The sequence below is a fragment of the Arachis hypogaea genome, chromosome 12 (genome assembly GCF_003086295.3).
Source record: "Arachis hypogaea cultivar Tifrunner chromosome 12, arahy.Tifrunner.gnm2.J5K5, whole genome shotgun sequence".
In the NCBI taxonomy this organism is placed as follows: domain Eukaryota; kingdom Viridiplantae; phylum Streptophyta; class Magnoliopsida; order Fabales; family Fabaceae; genus Arachis; species Arachis hypogaea.
In genome coordinates, this window is record NC_092047.1 from 103,406,760 (window position 1) to 103,414,449 (window position 7,690).

A 7,690-nucleotide genomic window follows, 5' to 3' on the forward strand; every position below is an offset into this window, starting at 1 on the left:
GATCGGATTACAGATTTAGCAGTGATATTTGCGGATCTGATCCACAAATCCACATATCCGCACTTCTTATATAAATAGTATAGTTTAACAAAGTAAACACTAATGTGATATGAATTTTAGTGTGTTATTTTATGAATTTTATGATACCTTGTTTTTAATTTTTTATGTTATACTTCAACTTAGAATAATTAAACTTAAATCTTGTGTTATTACTTATTTTTTGTTATTCAAGAGAACTTTTATGGATAATATTTTAAGAGTAAATAGGCTCAAACAGGTAAAAAATAAATTTTATAAATATTTTTTTGTAAAAATAGCCAAATAAAATCTTAAAATAATTTTTTTAATTATGCAGATATACCCGATATCCGATCCGATCCGATTCGCAAGTATGCGGATCGGATCTTGCCTGAAAAAATACGGATATCGTATCCGATCCGATCCGATGAGTACAGTACGAATCGAATAGAATTTTAGACTATATCCGATCCGATCCGATCTGTGTGCAGCCCTAACTAAATCCAATAATAATATAAAAGAAATTGAGATTTCAGAGTAAAAATGAATTACAAACATTATTTTATATTTTTTCGAATGATGAACTTGGCTGTTTCATTTTATTATTAATTAAGGAGTAACAGCAGAAGCGAGTATCTGTAATTAGAAAGAAACTATGCTCATACTAATAATAAACAACTACTGTTTCAGTTCATAAATACGATAATTTCTTCTACAATCACACTATAAAACTAATAATATAACAACCAATTTCAATCAACACATTAAAAATAAAATGCCTAAAAAAATTTTGAACGTTCTTTTTAGTATAGTTATATATGTTTTAAAATTAGCTATTTCAAATGTTTTTTTGAAAATGTAAATTATGAACATTGTCAGTAAATTTAGGCATATAATGGTTCTCAATATTTTTTCGGTTGTACATAATAATATTAAAGAAATATCAAAATTTATTATTTTTTATTATAAATTAATCATTAATATTTAAAAATATTTAAAGATATAGAATAAAATATATTATTAAATTAACCACTAAATAATAACAAAAAAAACAATAAATTATAATGCACTTAACATTTCTCTTCTAAAAGTCGTGGCATTGCAATTTGCAAGTAGCATAAAGAATTTAGAGGTTAGCTAAGATGTCCGCATTCAGCCATCCACCCACCATGTCCAATAACCATTGACCACAGAATCCTTCTTCCACTTGCATAAAAAAAAGGCATGCAACTCCCATTCCCTTTCATAATTGATCATCGATCTAATAATATTAATATTAAACTACTCTCTTCTACTTTAACTCGGTACAACAATAAAAAAAAATCTTGTAACCCACAAATTCAGCCTAAGAAAATACATAAATTTAATTATAATTTTAGTATTTATTATTTTATCTTATCTTATCTTTAGAGCTTGTTTAGGTGAACTTCTAAGAAAATATTTTTTTTCGAGTTATCTTTTTTTAAAAAATTTTTTGGAAAAGTAAAAGTAATTTTATGTTTGGGTATTTCATGCAAAAAGATTTTTTTTATTTATCAATTATGTTTGGGTATAACGATATAAAAGTACTTTTTTGTTTATTTATTAGATGAAAAACATCTTTTTTTTAAGAGAAAAAGATCTTTTAAAAAAAGATATAAATTACAGCTTCTCAAAAAAGATATTTTTTTAATTTTTCTAGTACTTTTACTTTTACTACTAGAAATTTGTCAAACGCACTAAAAAATAAAAAAAAATCTTTTTTCATTGAAAAAAATTTTTTTTATCAAAATAATGGCGCCCAAACAAATACTTAATTGTTCTTATCTTTATCTTTATTTACTTTTATCTTTCTTAGACTAATGCTATATATATATATATATATATATATATATATAGTTTTATCTCCATAATTCAATAAAATTCAATCAATCAATCAAGAAATACAAAGTATCTTCTCTTCTTTTCTTATTCTTTCACAATTTTATCAATTAACAAAGCTAGTTAATTTGATGAGTTCAAGGCGGCGCTCATCTGCTGCATCAGAAGCGAGTAGTTTCGCATCCAATCGTGCCTACTGCGATTATTCTCCGAGCCACTATGTCCGCAATACTACTACTACTAAGCCATCAAGTTCCAGGAGCTCAAAATCCTTCTACGCAACTGCTGCCTCGGGATCAAGTTTTGCATCTAACCGTGCCGTCCGGAATTTTTCCCCGGCAGTTGATTCTAACCGCCGCTTCACATCCACTCCTGTTGTCCGTACACCTCCACTTTCTAGTATTTCTGAGACGGGTTCTGGTTATAGCCGCTTAACATCCGATAGCTCTGCTGACTCGGTATGGAGTTTTGCATCTAATCGTGCTGTTCATAATTATGACCCCACATCAACTCCTATCCGGAATTCTAACCGCTTGACACGTGATCCTTTTCGCCGTAGTATGGGTTCTTATTGGCACTCAACATCATCAGATTTTGCGTCTAATAATCTTGCCGTCCACGGTTTTGAGAGGGGTTCTTGGCACTCAACATCATCCTATAATAAACCTGTTGCCTCGGAACCAAGTTTTGTATCTAATCGTGGTGTTCGCCGCTATGCTCCACCATTGAGTTCTACTATGAATTCTAGATTGTTAACATCTAATGGCTTTGTCCATAGTACTACTCAACTGCCAAATTCTGATGAAACAGGTTCTAGGCACACAACCACCACCTATAGTAATTTTATTCACAGTTCTGAGCCTCTAGAGAATCCAAGGAACGATTCCAGCCACCCAACATCCGATAGTCGTCATTGTGATCTTGTTTCTTGGCCATTGGATGCAGGGATTGATTATTCTAGACTCCAAACAGCAGATAGTTATGCCCGTGATCCTTTGCTACCGAAAGCTACGAACAATATCTAGCTGCTCTTTGTCATTTATGATCTTTGTCTTCTGTATTGTGTTGCTGTGGCTTTTCAAATGCCATGTGTGAGGTATCGTAGGTAAGGCTTTGTTTAGAGTTTGAAGACTCTTGTTTTTCTATTTGAAATTTCTTTACAGGATAGTATAGGTTTGTCTATCATTCCTTTTTGTTAATACTGTATATTTATACGATCTCCCTTATGTTTGTCAAAATTTATACACGGATTTTATAAAGATGGCATAAATTTAACTTACAAGGAAAATATTTATAGTGAAAATATTTATAGTGACATTATTTTTGATGACTAAAAATAGTATAAGAATAAAATGATTCTCTCTTTCTCTCTTAATTTTTTATGATTACTTTTATCAAAATAATTTTTTTTAATTATTTTTATAATTATAATTTAATATTATTTTTATTTTTAAAAAATAATTTTTTATAATTATTTTTATAATTATTTTTACTAAAATAATTTCCCTTCTTTTTCTCTAGGAATATGCCACTTTGAAGAGTTATACTTTATATTAATTTTTGAGTAAAATATTGTTTTTGTCCCCAACGTTTGGGGTAAATCCTATTTATGTCTCTAACGTTTAAATCGTTTTATTTGTATCCCTAACGTTTGTAAAAGTGATTCAATGTTATCCTGCCATCAATTACACATCATGAGCGCTTTAGTTTAAGTTTTAAAAATCTCTTCTTGAAGTTAGAATACAAATGTCTATGATAGAATCGATGATCCACTCCGAAAAATAGCTCGTCAAAAGTTGAAATTAATTCCTACAACATTTACATAATTCACTTTTCTAGGGACATAATTGAATCTAAACACAAATAATGGGTATAATATTAAAATCGAACACATCCAAGTGAGACCTAATTGAGAATGAATACATCCAAGTGAGAATAATTGAAAAATATAATCTGATTTGTTAGTATAATTGATAGTAGGATAACATTGAATCACTTTTATAAACGTTAAGGATATAAATAGGACGATTTAAACGTTAAGGACACAAATAGGACTTACCCTAAACGTTGGGGACAAAAACGATACTTTACTCTTAACTCTTTCAACATCAAAAGTCTCATTTATGACTCTTTAGATGCTAATGAGTCAAAGAATAATTTTTAATGAATTTTTAAAAATCATTTATTATTTCATTTTGAATTTATAAATTCATAAAAATGTAGATTTTTAGAATTTGAACTAAAATACAAAATTTGAATTTATATTTTTATTTGTTTTGCTTTTTTTATATTTTATTTAAATCTAAATTCGAGTATTTTTATTGATATTTATATTTTAAAGTTAATGAAGAATAAATCATTTATACAAGTAGTAAATCATTTCGTGTTCAGCTCTATTAAAGTTTCCATTTCGCGTGTGTCAGTCACGGATTGCTCCATTTTGTGGCTGGTATACATGAGTTGTTCCATTTCGTGTGCACCTTCCTTAAAATTGAGGCTAATTCCATTTCGTAAATGCATGGCATAAAATGGCCATGCGCATTTCAGGAACACTTTTGAGACATACGCATTATGGAAAATAATGTTTTTTCCATGCGTATATAAATAAAAAACCCAAATATTAGATCCTAAACTCTAAAAAGACACTTGTAATTATGATAAGGAAACAGGAAAGATATTTTTAAATTCACTTTATACTTAATAAAATATTTTTTATTATATTTAAACCTATTATAATTATTTTAAATTCACAACTAGAAAATTGCTTAATACAGACAGATTTATACACAGATTTGGTTTTTATTATCGACGGATTTTTAGTTACCGACGGTGTCCCTCTGTAAAAGTCTCGTCGAAAATTATTTACCGACGAATTTTTTCCGTCAAAAAATTACCGACGAATTTTTACCAGTTACCAACGGATTTTTCCTCGGTAAATTCTCCCCTCCATTTTCCTGAAACGTCAAACTTTTCGAAGGATTTTTCGTCAGTAATTGGCAACAGATTTTTCAACAGATTTTCCGTCTGTAATTGAAACCTTGAAAAATCATCCCACACTCTAAATACAGACAAAAAATCCGTTTATAAATCTGTCAGTAAGGTAAAATAGAATTTTTTTTATATTTTTCTATTGCAAAATAAACTTATTTTCATATAAAATAAATATAAATTTAAACAAGTTCATCATATTATCAAGCAAAAAAAGAAATACTATAAACAAACAAGTCAATATAATTCATTTACGTCATATAATTAAAAAAAGTTGAAGCAGAAGTAATGAATATCATTTACATCATATAATGAATATCATTTACATCATTCCACTCTCATACAACTTCATTCATCGAATTAATCTAATTACTTTATAAAACTAACTTACTCACATGAATTGGAACAATAAAGTTAAAAGTATTATCAAATTATGTGTCAGTTGTTGAAGTAGAAGTAATGCCTCAGGTATTAATCTTGTAGTCAAAGCTTTTCCAGTTGGTAATACAGCCAATGCTTGCTGGCGAAGAATTTGGTTTTCTGACTCTGGATTGAAAATTTTTTCCTCCGATCTATATAAAGAAAATTGTGAAAAATCTGAAGACTGTTTTTAACAGCCCACTAAACAGGAATGACACATAATCACAGCCATGACCAATTAAAAGCGACAACGAGAAAGTTCGGAGAAAAATTGAAAAAAATGTTCAATTCACCTATACAAGTGCATCAGGGCAAGATTAAAAAACAATTAAGAGAACTCTTATAGGAGATGATGTCTTCTCTAAAATTAACCCATCTACAAGCTAAAAGGTAAACAGAAGTTTTAAGACCTGTTTCATCTCCACATGGTAACAAAATCCACCTATTCAAAACAAGAATGAACAGAGTTATGAGATCTAAAAATTCCTTACTAAGTATGGTAAGGATGACACTCAGCATATTCAGTTAGAGACGTACTCTTCGTTAATAACACGCTCAAGCGCATCATCATCTTCAAACCATTGCCGTAATTGGTCATTTGCCTGCATGATAATCAAATGACACTTTAGAATCCATATCGCAACAAACCTAATAGATATGACTATATAAATTACCAGATAAAAAAACTTCTGAGCAGCAAAAGTACAAAAGTAAATTTTGAGCAACGTACTTTGTCTGAAAGCCTACAGCTTAATGGCCTCCCTTCAAGTTTAGAGCTGCAACAATGTTACAATATCTTTATGTATTAGGTAATCAGTTGGCACAAATCAACAAGTAGTTGATAATGCAATATAATATTTCTCCTGATTAGCACCAAATAGAAACATTAACATTGTTTCCAATGTTATCAGTTTGCAGGAACTCTCATTATCCATGAAGTTTTTCAATTGGCTCGTATACCTAACATGCAGTTATGCTGATTTCACCAAGTGAAGGTTATTAGAAAAAGGATAGTGAACTCTTGGCATTACCTGTTGCCCCCTAAGACCCAGCTTAACATAGTAGGCATCATGATGTCGACGAAAAATCTTCATCCAACCCTTCCAGGATGTGGTATCCGGAACTTGGTCAAGAACTGAAAGCGATAATGAGATAGAAGTGGCACGCATAGATATCAATTTGAACTGTCAACTTCTCTGAATTCTGACTTATCTCGTTAGTAAGAAATTCCTACCTCTAAAGGACCAAGACCAACACCCAAATATGCCTTGTAGGTGGAAGCCATCAAAGCAGCCATTCTTGCCATTCCGTGAATAATGGCAATAAAAGAAAAGAAGCAGCACAAAAATATTCAATATGGCAATAATATATTTGAATGAGAAATCAGAGAAAGTTGAAGGCATAAAATAAGTGGCAAGCTATACCTAGACTTAATCCATCAAGCAAAACAAGAAAGATTCCATGAAGAAGTGCATTCAGGACCTAAGGTTTCTTCCATTACATCCAAAAAGTCAACCCAAGAAATGAGATCTCTCACAGTAAGCCTTCTGCTAGGATGTAATTGGTTGAACCACTGAAAAAAAAAAAGTTATGTAATGAATACAAGCTAAATAACACTATATATAAGTATGATCTGATGGAATTGATTGGAGAAAAAAAAGGCATAAGCACCATTAACAAAATTAACTGCATATATTAAGATAATATACCTCAAAAAAACTTATCATAGCATTAACAACTTCCAGGAGTCTTTCATGATAATCTTCCTTTACGTTTTCCGCATTTTTAAGCTTGGAAATTCTGTAAATAAATCAAATAAACCAAATATTAAATATCTGCATATCTAAATTTGTATCCTGTAACAGTAAAGGCTTAGAGAGGTACCTTCTCAGCGCAACACCTTGTCGCCTTCAAGCTCATTTAGTAAAGGCTCAGAGAGGTATCTTTTATTTTCACAAAATTCTAAAAATAGAAAATACTGAAAATAAAAACACAAACCAAATACACCTAATTTTCTTTGCAAGGAACAGAAAAACAATTATCATCAATCCTAGATAAAGAAAAAGGTGGTGCTACTTGATACATCACGAGTTAACTTACTAGCATCCTTCTGGCTCCAACACACTATTCAGTCTCTCAAGTACACTATCATCAGCCAAAGATATCTCATCAACAAGAAAGAGAACACCCCCTCTCATTGCTTTTACAAGGGGACCATCCTGCCATTCAAATATGCTCTGCCACTTCTTGTGCAAGATATCGAGCTCAAACTTTAACTGCTCAAAAGCACAAAGATCATCCCTGTTGACATCAGGAATCTGAATTTGACATTCTTTATATTTCCTTATCATGCCATTAAGCATATCAAGTTTGAGGCAGCTTGCCTTATATCAGAAGAAACTAA

The 7,690-nt window shown here is 30.6% G+C and overlaps 1 pseudogene; it reads right to left on the minus strand.

The window, feature by feature from the left end:
* Positions 1 to 5,570: 5,570 nt before the first annotated feature.
* On the minus strand, positions 5,571 to 6,602 carry LOC112730404 (zeaxanthin epoxidase, chloroplastic-like; annotated as a pseudogene).
* Between the last annotated feature and the right edge of the window lie 1,088 nt (positions 6,603 to 7,690).